The 17,899-nt window shown below is 39.5% G+C and overlaps 1 pseudogene; it reads left to right on the forward strand.

Moving 5' to 3' along the window:
• Nucleotides 1-4,190: 4,190 nt before the first annotated feature.
• LOC149206032 (crocetin glucosyltransferase 3-like) lies at nucleotides 4,191-5,441 on the forward strand (annotated as a pseudogene).
• Nucleotides 5,442-17,899: the final 12,458 nt, after the last annotated feature.

Raw genomic sequence — 17,899 nt, forward strand, 5'->3', positions numbered from 1 at the left:
ATTGAAGTGCTGAGGGTTTCGAATGGGTTTATTGAGGCCGTTGTCTTTGGCTGTTCTCCTCTTCCTTCTGTTTGAACGATTCCTATTAAGGGAGTTTCAAACTCCATCAGTACCTCTTTCCCTTTATTCCTGCTACTCACCTTGGCCTAGACTGCTTTCTGCACCTGGATCCATTTTTCTCCTTTCGACTTCTCTAGATCTTCCTCCCTTTTTTTTGCAGTATCTTGCGAAATTCCCATATTCATGGCAATTTCTGCATTTGAAAGGTAGCTGCTCGTAGTCTAACTCTTGGATATAAGACCAGTCTACTATTGTTAACTTTATGGCTTCAGGGAACCCTATTTCCAAGTTGACTTCGACAAATATTCTTGCACATGAACACTGATCCCTTCTCTTTGTTCTGTCTATGTATTTTCACAAGGTGTTACCAATCATTTCTAGTGACTTCAGGTTCCAACAGTGCAGTGGAAGATGAGGGAGGCACACCCACATTGGAACTGCTGACGGCACATCTTGTGTTGGATCGAAGTCTGGTGACCATGAGTTTAGATACAGACCCTGAGGTCCCATGAAATATGGTCCATTCCTAAAGATGAGATTTCTGTCTTCTACTGAATCAAAAACAAAGACAAAAAATCCCTTACCAACCAGGAAGCTTCCGATGCCTTCCTTTACTAGTGGTCACCAGTTCCTCTGTACCCACGCCTCGACAGCCTTGGGGGAAGGCCATAGCCCTGTAAATTGACTGATGAGCCCTCTTTCAGCTAAGTTCAAAGCAGATCTGCAAGAATCTTCAACGGGCAGGGCGATTGTGGGGATGCTGTCGAGTTTCTTTACAAACTTTCGCTGAGTTTCCCTTGCTGGGCGTTTACTACTGTCGCCGATCAGCTTCCTGAACGCAAGGATCTCTGGTGGAGGAGGCGAAGGAGGAGGGGCCTCAGGGCCCCCTCCCAGGGCCATGGCATTGGAGGGAGTACTATACCAAGGGCTGCTGCTGCACACGCGAATCGTCTCCATCCCGCTCTCATGAATCTCATTTTTCATATTTTTAACTATACATTTTTATAACAATTTCTTCATATTTAAGTATCAAGTATCTAAAAATATTTCGAGACACCTAACCCTAGTATCTAAAAATATTTCAAGACACATAACCCTTACCCTAAACATTTTTTAACTATGCATTTTGATCATTTTTTCAAATCTACAATCTACATTTTCATATTTTTAACTATACATTTTTTATAATTTTTTCAAGTCTAAAATCTACATTTTCATAAAAAAAATTTAGCTCTAACTACATAAAATTTAATCTATGATTTTTAAACCTTGCTCTGTCTCATAATTTTAGGGCCATATACACTACTTCATGCATGTTAAGTGAGTCATAGCTAGTTTTAAATTCTCAGAAGTGAGTCAAGCCATATATATCAGTCAAGCCTTATTTACCATGCTATCGAGCCATAAATGCGCGGGGTAGTATATGCCCACCGTTGGATCTAAACAAGTACATTATCCGATGGTGGGCATATACTGCCCCCGCACATTTATGGCTCGATAGCATAGTAAATAAGGCTTGGTGGGCATAAACTACCCTTGCACATTTGTGGCTTGGTAGCATAGTAAATGAGGCTTGCCTATATATCACGCGCAGTAGGTATGTAGAGTGGAATAAACTAACATAATGACCGATGGGTGCATTTATGTGGGAAGGTTGTTCTCTATGGAGTTCTCAATTGAGTAGTCAATTTTTTGGCTTATTTTTTAATTTAATTTGTCTAGAATTTTGTAGGGATTCATTGAAAACAACACAAATCAAGATTTGATCACAATTTTTTTTGCAAGAAATCTTTCCAAAACTCCAAAAAGTCTCACTGGACAATGAATTTCTTGTTGGAATTTCTAGTCATGTGGAAAGTTAAATTGCACCACATGGATTCCAATATATATTCATGGCCTTGTCTATTAAGGCCACAATTTCCCCTGGAATCTTGTGAATTTTTTTTCAACAAATCGAATCTTAAGTGCTATGGGGCTTACTTTGGTTCGCAAATTTCATGGACATACCTCACATACATATTTTTGGGGATTCTTGGATCATTATATATCATATTCTGGGAAAAAACAAGATACAACCGAACACACTCCATGGGTCGCTATGTCAGATTGAGAAGCTATGGGCTACTTTTCAAGACCCCACTATACAACATATTGGACGAGATCATAACCAGAATGCAGATCACATGTCCAAAATGGGTCTTTTGGATGCACTAGATGGAATGAACATCAAAATAAAGATGGGGACACTTACTATGTGTGTTGGATGTCTCCTTTTGCCGGGATAACTAACGCATCCTACAGTGTCCAAAACAAAGAAGGATGCTGCCATAAGAGATAAGTAAACATTATATGTTTTTTCCTTTTTTCTGTATATGGTACATATATATAGCTGAGTTTCTCGGTGCTTTAGTACATAGTTGACAAGGTTGGATAATTTTTCCTTTTTTTGTATACACATTAGTGCCACATAGTATTGATGATCTATAAGATGAATATGGGGATTATGTGAATGTATGCCAAATATAGAAAAAACCATTTTCAGAAGTCGGCTACAATAGCCAAAATTTTTTGACTTATGCACTTTTTTTGTAATACAAAACAGACGTTTTTTCATGCTGAAAAAAAAAAGATTTAGCTCCATAAAAAAATCCCTTGACACCTAAAAAAATTCCAAAATATTCTCAAAAATTTTATTGTCTTCTGAGAAAAATTGTGACATCGTTAAACTACGACTATACTTTATTTGAAAAAATACTACATCAAAAAGACTACAGCGCTACTTCATGTCATAGCCCTGTGGAATGGAGAGGTGGCTTCTTGGAAGTTTCATGATATTTTTCCCATCACCATCAACATCTCTGCAAAATGGGTTGTCGTACCAGCACTGCAAAATGTGTTGACCATTGTCGTACTCCCCCAAATATAAGTGCTCACGAACTCAACTATCATAACCTGCATTTCACAATTTTATACTAATATATAAAATAACTTTGAACGTGTTTATTAGCGGAGTACCACCTTCTAGTCTCATAAAAAGCAAAGCCCCAAATATAAGTGCTCATGAACTCAACTGTCATAACCTGCATTTCACGATTTTATACTAATATATAAAATAGGAGTCATCTAACGAGGCGGAGGAATTGCCCAGACAACCAAAAGTGGCCAGAATCTAAAATTCCAAAAATCTTGTAGAATCAGTGTTTGAATCATATTTTTGATGGTAGAAATGACTTCAGCACCATCAATAATGTCTAGGACACCTAAAATTTTGAAGTTTGATCTATAACTTGGATATACAAAAATCCTTGCCGGATTTTCTCTAAATATGACCGGAATTTCCATAACTTTCCGGGAAACTCCTTCGCCTCGTTAGACTACGCGTATAAAATATCTTTGAACCTTTTTATTAGTGGAGTACCACCTACTAGTCTCATAAAAAGAAAAGCATCTTCCAGTGGTCACCATGTTCATTGAATATCGCTCCCACGACTTTCCCATCTGCCAAGGTAGCGTGTATAAATTAATTGATTTGGCTTAAACTAGCACCTTGCAGCATGTATAAATTAATTGATTTGGCTTAGAACCCTATAGGGTGTATAAATTAATTGATTTGACTTAAAGTAGCACCTTTTCACATGGCATGAAAAAGGAATGGGAAAGGCAACCAATATTTCCAACTCTATAGGTTATTTAATACACCTACACCATGTATGTATGGGGATACCGACACGACAACTGCATGGACTATCATGATTTTCTGGCAAATATGCTCTATAGCTTTCTCGGTCTCTCCCTTCCAACCTCTCACACACGGTGGATAGGACAGTCCATTATACTCATTCAGTGCAACCTCTACGCCTAAAATTTCAAATTTCAAATGTTATTTCCATGCCCAAGGTGCCCACCGACTGAATAAATGCCTTCCACATTGCTGAGAGCACTGTCACTCTCTGTTTTGTACTTATTATCTGCCCAACCACAAACTTTGGTGACGACCTTAACACTTTGCTCAACTATGATTTCTTTCCTGGAACTCCATTGCGTTTATGGATTGTAATAATTGAGCAGTAGCTACAAGCTCTTCCAGCCAGCACATCCGATGGATTCTATTTTTTTGCACATATCTCCTACTTGCAATGGACTCTGCCATGCCTTCCCCTACTGAGAATTTGACCAGAAGCACGAACAGAGAGTTGAAGCACCATGTGGTGATGTTCCCATTCATGGCTCAAGGCCACATAATCCCATTCCTGGAGCATGCAAGGCTGTTTTCCAAGCGAATTGGATTCGCTATCATGATAGTCAATATGCCTCTCAACATCAAAAGACTCAGACTTGAGATCGATTCCACTAGAAACGGTCTGGATATCCACTTGGCGGAGCTTCCCTTCTTGAAAGCTGACCACGATCTTCCTCCTCACACTGAAAACATGGACTCCCTCCCTTACCATCTTATCATCCGTCTCACGAAAGTGTTGGAGCAGCTGGAACCCCATTTCGATTACCTCATGAGCTGGATCTACAAAGAAGATAGCGGGTGCCTGCCACTGTGCATCATCAACGACATGTTCTTGGGATGGACTCTAGACGTGGGAAACAAGTTGGGAATCCCAAGGATTCAGTTCTGCACTTGTGGGTCTTATGGCACCTCCGTCTATTACTCGCTATGGACTCATCTGCCTCACAACCATACCCACACTGATGAATTTTTTTTGCCCGACATGCCACACGTTACTTTGCAGCGATCTCAGCTCCCCCCAATCATAAAAATGGCCACGGGATCCGATTCCTGGTCCTTGTTCATAAATCGCCAGATATCTCGCAACATGCATAGTTGGGGGTCAATCTATAATACATTCGAAGAGCTAGAGAATAGCAGTCTCCAACATATGAGAAAATCCACTGAAAGGTTGGTTTGGGCACTCGGGTCGATCGTACCCTCTTCGTTGCTCTCTTTGCCTCCTTCAAATACAATGGTTGATTCGAATTTTCTATGAAGGGGCAACCACGCAAAAGAAAATTCGGCAAGGGAATGCTTGTAGTGGCTTGATTCAAAGGTGCCATCCACGGTGCTATATGTTTCGTTCAGAAGTCAGAATTGCATATCATTGTCAAACATGAGGGCGCTAGCGCTGGGGCTAGAATCGAGCCAACAACCTTTTATTTGGGTTGTTAGGCCTCTGTTGGGGGCCCCGCTCAATTCAGAGTTCTTGACAGAGTTTCTTCTAGAGGGATTCGAAGAGCAAGTGAAGGAAAAGAAAGTAGGATTTCTTATCAGAAAATGGGTGCCTCAACTGCTAATCCTGTCCCATCCTTCAATCGGAGGGTTCCTTAGTCATTGTTGATGGAATTTGGTGCTGGAGAGTCAATTGTGGCATTAAGATAGCCAATCTTCTGGTAGCTCTACTTCAGGTTTCAATTTATTCTCTTTTTGGATGGTGAATTTGTGGGTCAGGCAATCCAACATGTGGGAGTTTTGGAGATTAGGACTTGCTGGTACAGAGGCCTCATCGAAAGAGTTGGGGCTTCCTTTTATGTCATCCTTAGTCTAGTTTGGGCTCAAATTCTGGAAGGTACCTCTTTGTTTCCCGTTTTCAATTCTGGCTTCTGCACTCAATTTATCTTGGATAGAAATTCTAGGATTATAGGCTCTTCTCTCAGTGCTCTGGATGTTAAATGGAAGCTACAAAGGTGGTTTGAGGCTCTGCTAATTAACACAATAATTTTGTTGTCCTACTTCCATGGAGCTTTATGCATAACCCTGGTTTAGTTATAGGGTGCAATTTTTTTTATTCTTGATTCAAAGTCGACCTTATACTTCTTTGTAGAGCTGTTTTAAATCTTACATGGTTATTATATCATTTTGGTTCAAGTTTCATACAATTTAAGGTTCAAAAAAGTGGAATTAAAGTTCTCCAGTTATCATTGCCTTGAAGCCATCGTCAGGTGTCTTAGGTTGCTTCCACTTGCAATCGGGCCTCATCGAAGTCTTGCTAAGTGTGCTCAAATGAATTATCAAACTCAGAGTCTTCCTCAACAAAAATCCCATGCTCGCATTGTTTGTCTTCCCATTAGGCTCTTCATAGGGAATATTATGATCTACAAGTCAAAATTTTCCAAATATATCACACTCAGTTGGATCTCACTAACAAGTTATTGACCTTCCAACACCACATCTCCCGCTTGATAGACGAATTGGATGTGCTTCGGAATATTATAATGGAATTCACACTTAGTAAAGAAGTTTCCATAGGTCTTAACCATCACCAAGAGGATTCAGGCAAGCCAGACATAGATTTCAACAAGTCAGCAACATAAAAAAATTAATTTCAAGACTGTCCATAAATGTGGGTCTTTGTCTTTTTGCAATTTTACAATTCTGATGTAATCGGGTCTACTGTTAGCTTTTTTTTGGGTCATTTTCTGTAATGGGTTAGTTATCTCTCTGAATTTTGGTCACTTCTGAATTTCAAGGATGTAACCCCCGTGTATTTGTTGCGATTAGGTGCAAACTTAATATCAAATTACTCATTTTTGTGTAAAAAGAAAACCATGATTACCTTGATAAACCACATTATTCAGTAACTTGTATAAGGACAATTTTATAAGAGATTATCATAATCTCTTTATTATAAGATATTAATTTACATATATGTTTATTATAAAAGATCAAAAAAAGATTATTATATTTTTCAAGTTATTATTTTGGTTTGTTAACTAGTTGTTATTAATGTCGATGGGAATTTAGTTAGTTCTACAAATAAATTAGAGGAGCAGACATAGGACACATATATCACACACAATAATTTGTATATTACCTTCAAAGCCAAATTACAAGCCACATAAATAGTGCTCATGAGATCCAAAAAATTCCCAACAAGGAGAATATTGTTGAGAAAATATCTCAACAAAACTTCAACAACCAACAACCTAATCCTACCTATATACTATTGTAAGAATTATCCAAATTCCCCCTTTTAATGATTACATTACATCATTACAAAGATTATTACATAAAACACAAATTATAGTTCACATATAGTCGCATATGTCTCGCTGGTCTTCATGAACACTCATATCCACTCTGGAATCTCGCAAAACACGCTCTTTCTTCACCACCTCATCTTTGATTTGTCACTTGAACTCCATTTAAGACATAAACGCCTCTGACCATATTTGACGAACTTGTATGATCAACAATGTTGACATACTTTATTTTGCCAAATTACATAGCTCATTGTAACTATCAAAAAAAGTAGTCAAGTAATGAACCATCCTTTAGACAACCTCCCATCTATTAGATGACATAGCTTGTTGTGTCTGACAGTTATCTAGGATAGTTGTCTGAGTACTGAATGTGTTCAAAATCTGAACATACAATTTGACCTGTCTCACATGCGTGGATATCATAAAATTAACATGTAATTGATGCTCTTGAAGCCCAAACCACAACAAGACCCATCAACATATCAAATTCACACAATCAAATTAGCGATACTTTCTCTCAGCACCGAATAACGTTGTGAGCCACTAATTTAATTATATTTCATTGTCCAATATTTGGTTCTAAGATTTTAATTTCCAAACCAAAAATAAATATAATTTTACTATACAACCACAGACAACTGCTCAAGCTAAAACCAAAATGTTTATAGTAATAATAATATAATTGCACCTCCATCATATTTTCCATATGGTTAATATCACATTTTTACCCCAAATATATCAAAGCATGCAAATGATGTGAACACCTACAACATATCTGAAAACCCCACCGCCAAAGTAACTGAAATAATTTTATTGGTAGACATCCAAAATTTTCTCCATACAGGCTCACAACTTTTGTCCTCAATTTCATACTATGTGAGATATAACGTAGACACTACAAAAACATTGATAACAGGCTATGTGCGATCTAGCATATACGAAATATTTGCATATACAAAATCCACACAACTTTTATACGAAAGTTGTGGATATATAAAAGATATGAGCATATACAAAAGATGTGTGCATATACAGAAGTTGTGCATATATGTGTATATGCGTATATGTGCATTTCTTGTGTATGTGTATCTTCCATATATGTGCATATCTTCCGTAATGTGCAGTTTCCGTATATTCTTAGCTTATGTATATGCGCATATCTTTCGTATATGCACAAATTCCGTATATGCGCATATCTTTTGTATATGCGTAGCTTCCTATATGTGCATATCTTCCGTATATGTGAAACTTTTGTATATGTGCATCTACTATATACGCGCAACTTCTTGATATGCACATTACGAAATATATGCACATATACATAAGAAGAACATATATAGAAGTTGTGCATATACAAGAAAAACATGTGCATATACGAAAAAATTGCATATACGGAAGTCACATGGCTTCTATACGAAAGATATGCGCATATATGGAAGTTGCGAATATACAAAAGATATGCACATATACGAAAGATATGTGCATATATGGAAGATACACATATACAGAAGATGTATACATATACAAAAGTTGATATACATATATGCATAAATATGTATCTTTTTTATATGTGCATATCTTCCGTATATGCACAACTTTTGTATATGTGTATCTTCCATATATGCACAACTTCTGTATATGCGCAACTTCCATATATGCACATATCTTCCGTATATGTGCAACTTTTGTATATGTGCATCTATTCTATACGTGAAATTGTTTGATATGCACATATATGGAAGAAGCACATATACATAATCTATCCATATATAAAAAACATGAGCATATACGAAAGATTTTCACATATGGAATTCACACAGCTTCTATATATGCACATCATCTAACGCCATATTTGCCTATAGTTAGTCCAAATTCATACCTCATAACATCAATCTAACCTTTAGGAGTTAGGATTATGTACTCTGAATAATTTGGACAATGTAAAAGTCATGAATATTTAATAGTAGGGTTGGATGAATGCTCATTAAATGAATTTCAATAGGTAGCAAGTCATATCCAATTATGTTAATGAATTTCCTAGTGAATTAATTTGGGTTTAAGGAAATGATAGAGGAACTACTCTATCAATCTTTGTGACGTGTAGATGCAAACACTTAGCTTGAAGGAGGTAAGGTTGAGCTCACCAAAATTCTTGAAGTTTGAACAACTCTCAAGTGTATTTTATTAATATAGTTGGTGTTAATCGACATGTTGTAAAAACTAAAAATAATTGGTTGTAGTTGGTTGTTTTGCGTAAATCTCATAGTTAAGTAAATTATCCCTTATTCTTGATGGGCCCATTTTCTGTGTATTTATTGAAATAAGTTGATATATCACTAGCTCTCTTGGATTTGTGGAGAAAGGAAGTCATAGAGGATAAATTCAAGAAGTGGTTGGATAGAGTGAACTTAAAGTGGCTTTCAATGGTTCCATATCTCATAATATGGGGATTTGGTATGCTAGGAATGCTTACCTTTCTGAAACTCAACATATGTTAACATTTTAGTTTGCACCATATACAATTGTTGCACATATACGGAAAATATCCGCATATATGGAAGTTGCGCATATACGGAAGATACACATGTACAGAAGATACACATATATGCACAACTTCTATATATGTGTATCTTTCGTATATGCGCAGCTTTTGTATATGCGCATATCCTTCGTATATGCACAACTTCCATATATGCACATATCTTTCTTATAGAATTTGTGTGACCTCCATATATAAAAAAAATTCGTATATGCACTTGTTTTATTGTATATGCACAACTTCTGTATATGCACTTCTTATGTATATGTGCATATTTTCCGTATATGTGAATATCAAGAAGTTGCACATATACAATAGATGCACATGTACAGAAATTGCACATATACGGAAGATATGCGCATATACGAAAGCTACACATATATGGAAACTGCACATATACAAAAGATATATGAATATTAGGAAGATACACATATACACATATACGCATAACTTATGTATATGTACACATCTTCTGCATATTATGCATATTCCGTATATGCACATATCTTCCGTATATCCGCAACTTCTATATAGAAGCTATGTGACTTCCATATATGCAAATATTTTGTATATGCTAGATCGCACATAGAAGACTACCTTATTTTCTCTCTTTGGTATGAACTATATCTCACTAGTGCCATCAAACATTGACGGTAGACCCAACTAACCCAACTATTGAACTATAGGACTAATTCCAATGGAAGAATGAGTAATCCATACCCCTGCATTATGGATCATGGAAAGTATATCCCCATGGAAAATATATATGGCACAAAGATAGACAAAGAAGTAGATTTGTTTTTGATATTCACACAAATGATGAAGAATGGGTATGGGATCGGGAGAATACAGACATAGGCCACATCTAGAAATAAATACAAGAAGAGACCTCCCCTTAGAACTATCTGGAGCTGCATGTGTCATCCATGCAATATGCTCTCACATCTCTCATTTTAATAATTGAAATAAAAACTATGATTTTTTAATTAAAAATAAATAGTATAAATAATAAATTAAATTAAATATGGACATGGGATATACACACAAAGTTTTCATCCATCCCATGTGCTTCTCTAGAACACCATTTTAAATTGTTTGGCGAAGATTTAAATCACAACTTCCAAAGTTGGAGGCTTATTTTCTTCATGGTTGTCTGTGAATGACGATCAAATCAAGCATATGCTAAAACTCATGACTGCCTATGTCAATGTAGTCATTTCTTGCGGTGGAGATAAAAAATGAGCCTTCTACATCATTACTCATGGGTTCGTAGTAATATTGCATGATTCATGGGAAAGTATATCCCCTACAGTAAAGCATGTTATTAAGTGGTCCTTGAAGTGTGATGAGAACCCACAACTATATTCAGTAAGTTTAACCCACTACACAACATCGATGAACATAGAAAGGTTTCCACAATTGACTTAGGACCCTCCTCCCAACTCAATCTTCCTAATCTAATTAAGAGAAATGGATAAGATTGCATGCACATTCCATTCCAAGTCATATGCTCCCTCTAAGACATGGAAAAAAGGTTAAGCCCAATTTGTTCATCTTAGGACTCCATAATGGGTGCTGGAACATTGAACCTACTACATGCCTTTGACAAAATTAGAACTGCTTGTCACCCTGCCACTTTTGTTCTGGCTTAGTCCTATTTTTGGTTATGTCTTAGTCCTTTTTTATTTTTAGCTTGGAGGTGCTTAATTGTATGTTGGTATCAAATAATTGAAAGAGTTTCCACTGGAAAATAACGAAAACAACAATGCGAGTCAAGATTCCATTCCTTAATGGATTGCTACTTAAGAAAGAGCATCTATTAAGAATTGAGATGGACTACAAGCATGAACTAAAGAAGCAAGAGTAGTTCATGACCATAATGGGTTTTACTTTTATAGCCTTCATGACCATCATCCAGGTTTGAGTGGGATTCTACAAGATTCTTCCTAGAGTCTTGATCATCTACTCTCAAATTTGCAGTTGAATCAAAATATTGCGACACATCTTGGTACTACATGTCACTTTACTTTGTGCCAAACTTTCCTTTTCTTTTTTATTCCTTTTCTTAATCTTCTTCAATCGTGCTTTACGACCCATGAATGTTCTCTTTCTTTTGTCTTTTGATTTCTTTCCTTCTTTCATGAGGCTTCTCTCCATATCGCCCCTGAAAAAAATATGATCTTCAATATTTACCCCTGTAAGGCATAATATTCACCCAAAAACACTGTCATGCTTTCCAAAACAAAAACCTTTGCATACAGATAGACAATTGTAAAGCCTTAAATTCTCTTGCCAATAAAAACTCCCAAACCATAAAAAAATCTTGACTCAAATAAAACCCTCGGCACCTTTGTTTTTTTTTTTTTAATATTTTTTTTTAATCTTCGATCCTTTAACAAAAAGAACCCTTTTAAAAACATTTTTCAAAACATTTAAACTTTCCCTCTTATAATCTTCATGTTTTAAAAATATACCTTTGGAAAATATTTTTCATACTGATCCAGGTGGATATTGGTGGCCACCTGCCACTTCCATTTGGACCCCCACCATTGTTTCTATCAGTTTTTCAATTTCCTTAATTGTAGCAAAATTTACTATTTTTAGTAGTTTTTAGGTTCCTGAACTTCCAGAGCCGTTTTGAGGCCCTAAACGAAGTTTTTTTGGGAAAACTGGGAGCAACATGGGTCCATGGACCCATGTCTTTGCTTCCCAGAGTTGTATTCCTCGGATAGATCTTTCTAACGAGGTATTGTGCGCGTCAAACAGAGATTGTATGCCAAAGTTACGACCCTCGGGAAGTTGATGTGCCAATTTACCCAAAACGGGGCCCATAGTTTGGCGCTTCATCTCCTAGGGTTAGGTTTTTGGATGTTTAGGGTTTCCCATTGTTTCTAAACAATAAATAGGCCTTCAAGCCTCATAAGACAGTTTAGAGGCATGTAGTCGCCACATCCCTTCTCAGAGATAAGCTACCATCACCCTAGTTAGTTTATTTCCATTTCTGTTTGTAAGCATATTTCAGTATTTTACAATAATGAAATGAAGTATTATTTCTGCTGCATCTCTGTATGTATGATTATGTTTGTAATTAGTTGCATTCCTGTTTAAATCCGGATCAGTGGTATCAAAGGGGTTTGATCTTTCTCTGTCTTTCTTTGCATGTCCCCAACGAGGTCGAGATATAAGGAATTAGGGCTTGAACTGGTTGAACCTTTGCAAGACCAGCCTCGCAAATCTCGACGGCCTCCCATGGTGGATGAAAATAAATACGAGGGGTCAGGAGATCCTATCAAAATCTTGCTCGAAGAGGCCCTCAAGCGAAAAAGGAACACAATGATGGACAACTTTGCCCAGATCCTTTAGCGGCTACCCAGGGGCGACACGTGTACTTCCAACAGCTACTCTGGAAGCGCCACACCCTTTAAGGTACAAGTTAACTTTGAAATTCTCATATTTGAGGGTTAGATAGATGCAAACGCCATAGATAAATGGTTAAATATGCTAGAAGGGGATTTTCTATTCATGATTTTTCCGGCCGGGAAAATATTACTTTTGCTCTTCTCAAAGCTGCCCCCCACGTCAAGGACTGGTGGGAAACCTATTGCGAGCAGAAGGATGAAAGTACAACCTCACTGTTTTCAACCGCACCCACTTGGAATTCATTCTCGGCTGCCATAAAGGAGAAGTACTACCATGTCGGGAGCTATGAGGATCAATACATAAAGTTGACCATGCTACGGCAGGGAAGGGACCAAGACGTGCCAGAGTTTACCAATATTTTCCATACCCTTCGTACAAAGTTTGGTATCAAGGATACGGAGCAGCATTTGGTACTCAAATACTACGACTGCCTACACAGGTACATCCAGGACGAGATGGAGTTCTTGGACATCTCCTCGCTCGACACAATGTACCGATACACTGTCAAGATCGAACATAAGCTTAAACAGAAGAAACGAGACTTTGGATCTGCAAATCCGAAGCAAGGGAAAGGCGCCCCCAAACCGCTGAACAAAGGACAAATCTAAGGGGGGGTGGCCAAGGTCAACCCGCCAAATCCACAAGCAAAGAACACCGTGAAGCCAAATAAGGACACGGGAAAGTGGTGTGAATCCCATAAGAGCTCCACTCACAACACAAGTGAGTGTCGGGCCAAGCAGTCACTGGTGGCTGAGCTAAACTCTTCGGAATCAGATGCATGTTTCGACTCTGAGTCAGAACCCGATAAGGGGAATGAAAAAGGGAAGCAGATTATCGATGTGGAGCCCAATGCCACCATTGCCACCATGAAGATCCAGAGGAGGAGGAACACCTCTTCCACTCCCAAATGTGGGTAAAGGGCTCCCCGCTATAGTTCATTGTCGAAAGCGGGAGCCAAAAGAAACTCATTTCGGTCGAGGTCGTGAAGTGGCTGGGCTTACCGACCACAGCACATCCAACCCCATACACCTTCAGGTGGCTTCACCAAGGATGGGATCTTCGCGTGAGCCAACAGTGTCGCCTTCCATACAACATCAAGCCCTTCATAGATGAGGTATTGTGTGATGTTGCTCCCCTTGATGTTTGTGTTCTATTATTAGGCCAACCATACTTATCGAAGTGACATGTTGCGTATGAATCAAGACCTCGTGTTGTTATTGTTACTTTGGGAAATAAGTTGTACAGGATACAGGAGGTAGCACTGCCTACTGCCATCTCTTTGGTTATTGTAAAACAATGCAGAAAGATCATTTCCAAAACTGGGAAATTTGTTTTCTTGATTATATGCCCTCAAGGAAAGAAGAAGAATGTGGCCACGACCTCCAGACAGGGCCCCTCCGCACGACAACTACAGATGGACAAGGTCATGGAGGAGTACGAGGAAATATTCACCTCCCCCGCAGGGGTTCCTCTACACTGTCAGGTCAAACACTCCATCGATCTGACCCCAGGCGCGTCGCTGCCCAATGGACCAATCTATCGGTGCTCTGTTCTGGAGAAAAATGAAATAATGAGGAAGATTCAGGAGCTGCTGCAGAAAGGTCACATCCGACCGATTTCATTGCCCTGTGGGAGCCCAATCGTGTTGGTACAGAAGAAGGATGGGACTTGGAGACTCTGTATTGACTATCGGGCACTGAACAAGATCACTGTCCGGAATAGGTACCTGATCCCACCGATTGATGACCTTTTGGACCAACTGAAGGGGGAACAATATTTCAGCAAGATTGATTTGAAGTCTAGATATCACCAAGTACCAATCAAACCGTCCGATGTGTGGAAGACTGCCTTCAAAGCCAAAGAGGGCCTTTTCGAATGGTTGGTTATGCCTTTCGGGTTGACGAATGCTCTTGCAACCTTCATGAGGCTAATGGATGAAATCTTATGGCCATTCATCAACTCATTTGTAGTGGTATACTTGGATTACTTCCTGATCTTCAGCCAGAGTTGGGAAGAGCACCTCCACCACATCCGGTAGGTTCTCCAAACACCACGGTAACACAAGTTAAGTGCCAATTTGGGGAAATGCACTTTTGGCATGACCCAAGTTCAGTATCTGGTATACATTATTAATGAACAGGGGGTGCATTTGGATCCATCCAAGGTCCAAGTCATTCAGGATTGGCCATCTCCATCCACTCTGACAAAGCTCCGCAACTTTCTAGGTCTTGCCAACTTCTACCGCAAGTCTGTGTTGGGATTTTCTCATATCACTTGGCTCTTGAGTCAAGTCACCAAGGGAGGAGTGAAAGAAAAATTCTTTTGGTCTGAATCTCAACAGAAGGCATTCACAGAGTTGAAACATTGCCTCTGCTCGGCACTAGTGCTCGCATTACCAAACTTGCAACAACCATTTGAGATTGAGATGAATGCCTCTTACTATGCTATTGGGGCAGTCCTTACTCAACACGGGCATCTAGTGGCATATCACAATAAGATACTTTCAGACACAGTCTGAAAGTATCCCACTTATGACAAAGAGATGTATTCCATTGTGCAGGCCTGCCGACAATGGAAGCATTACATTTTGGGGAAGGAAACAATCATCAACACAGACCACCAGCCCCTGAAGTTCATACAGACGCAAGGGAAGTTGTAGAATGATCGCCATCAGAAGTGGTCCACATACCTGCAAAAGTTCCATTTGAATATCAAGTATAAGAAGGGTGGCACCAATATTGTTGCAGATTACCTCAGTCAACCATCGATCATGGCTTTAACCACCGTGCTCAACTCTTGTGGGCACGAGACTTCTGATTGGTCACTTCTCTACAAAAGCGACCCATAATTTAGCCACACATACTAGACACTCTTGGAGGGTCAACATGTTCTAGATTTTCACCTCCAAGATGCCCTCTTATGCCACCTGGGTCACCTTTGTGTTCCTTCAAGCAAGCGTGCCAAGATGATTTGGGAAGCACACTACAGTCGGGCTGCTAGGCATTTCGGGGTCGAGAAAATGGTGGCAGTACTACAGAAGTATTTCTATTGGTCGAATCTTCGACATGATGTTGGGAAGTACATCAGACCCTGCACTGCCTGTGGCATTGCCAAAATGACCATTAAGAAGCAAGGCCTCTATACTCTGTTTCCTAGCCCTAGTCGAAATTGGGAATCCATCTCCATGGATTAAATGTCAGGCCTTCCTTCTACTAAGCATGGAAATGACTATGTTTTTGTGGTCGTTGACGGGTTCTCGAAGATGGCCATTATGGCGGCCTGCAAGAAGAATATCACAACAAAAGCCACTGCTAAACTCTTCTTTGAACGAGTATGTGTACACTTTGGGATCCCACAATCTATCATATTAGATCAGGACAGTAGTTTCCTCAGTACATTTTGGTCTAGTCTTTGGTCAATGCTGGACACCAAACTCACTAAGTCCACACCCTTCCATCCCCAAACTGATGGCCATACAGAGGTTTTCAACAGGATGATCATACACATTCTGCTCATGTACAACTCAAAGCATCTACACACATGGGATGATAGCCTCCCTTATTTTCAACACAGCTATAACCAGGCTCTCCACAGCTCGACTAGCCATAACCCTTTTCAAGTGGGCTTGGGATTCCAGCCACTATGTCCCATTGATGTGGCCATGCCATTTGCAACTACTCAAGAAGATTATGCTCATGTCCAGTCTGAAACAGATAAGGAAAACAACTTCATTGAGCACATCCAACATATTCGCTAGCAAGTCCACGACATTTTGGAGAAATCCAATTCCAAGTAAAAGCAGCGACATGATCAACATCGGGTGCCACACAAGTTTCAGGTGTGTTGGCATTATGATACATATGTTGTACTTGATGGCAACCCACTCATCTCAGATAATAAATTATAGTTCACACACTTATATGCAGAGAAAAGTTTATTTCATGTAGAGAAAAGTTCACGCACTTTTATGCAGAGAAAAGTTTATTTCATGTAGAGAAAAAGTTCACGCACTTTCATGCAAGGAAAAGCGCGTATATGTTGGAGAACTTACCTTTGGTCCATGGTAGTTAGTCCTTGTTATTTGAACCTATGAGGAAAAGCGCGTATATGTTGGAGAACTTACCTTTGGTCCATGGTAGTTAGTCCTTGGTATTTGAACCTATGAGGAAAAGCGCGTATATGTTGGAGAACTTACCTATGGTCCATGGTAGGTAGTCCTTGGTATTTGATCCTATGGTTTTGGACCATGGTACCTCATCAAAAGTGTTGATCTCACGTACTTTCATGGTTGGTTCATGGTATTAGTCCAACAGTTTTTTGATCCTATGGTTTTGGCCCGTGGTATTGTGAAAGGCCTAAGACTATAAAAGAGGAAGGAGATCACTTGGCTAATTCATCCTTGCAATTGAATATCTTAAGATCTGAAATATTGGGTTATTGTTTTGAAAGTTTGATCTATGAAAGTGAAGTTGAAAGCAAATCTGTGAAGGGTGATCTCACAAGCGCTGCAGCTGCGGAAGTGCGGAGGCGCCACAGAAGGCGCAGTGTGAAGACGCCACAGAGGCGCCACAAAAGGCGCAGTGCGGAGGCGCCACAGAAGGCGCAGTGCAGAGGCGCCACAGAAGGCAAGTGCGGAGACGCCACAGAGGCGCCACAGAAGGCGCAGTGTGGAGGCTCCACAGAAGGCGCAGTGTGGAGACGCCACAGAGGTGCCACAAAAGGCGTAGTGCGGAGGCGCCATAGAAGGCGCAGTGCAGAGGCGCCACATAAGGCGCAGTGCGGAGACGCCACAGAAGGCGCAGTGCGGAGGCGCCACAGAAGGCGCAATGCGGAGGCGCCATAGAAGGCGCATGTGCGGTGGTCGCGGCGCCACAGAAGGCGCAGGGTTTTGGG

The sequence above is a fragment of the Pinus tabuliformis genome, chromosome 1_2 (assembly GCF_031772625.1).
Source record: "Pinus tabuliformis cultivar Carrire ecotype Pingquan chromosome 1_2, CPIR1, whole genome shotgun sequence".
Taxonomy (NCBI): Eukaryota; Viridiplantae; Streptophyta; class Pinopsida; order Pinales; family Pinaceae; genus Pinus; species Pinus tabuliformis.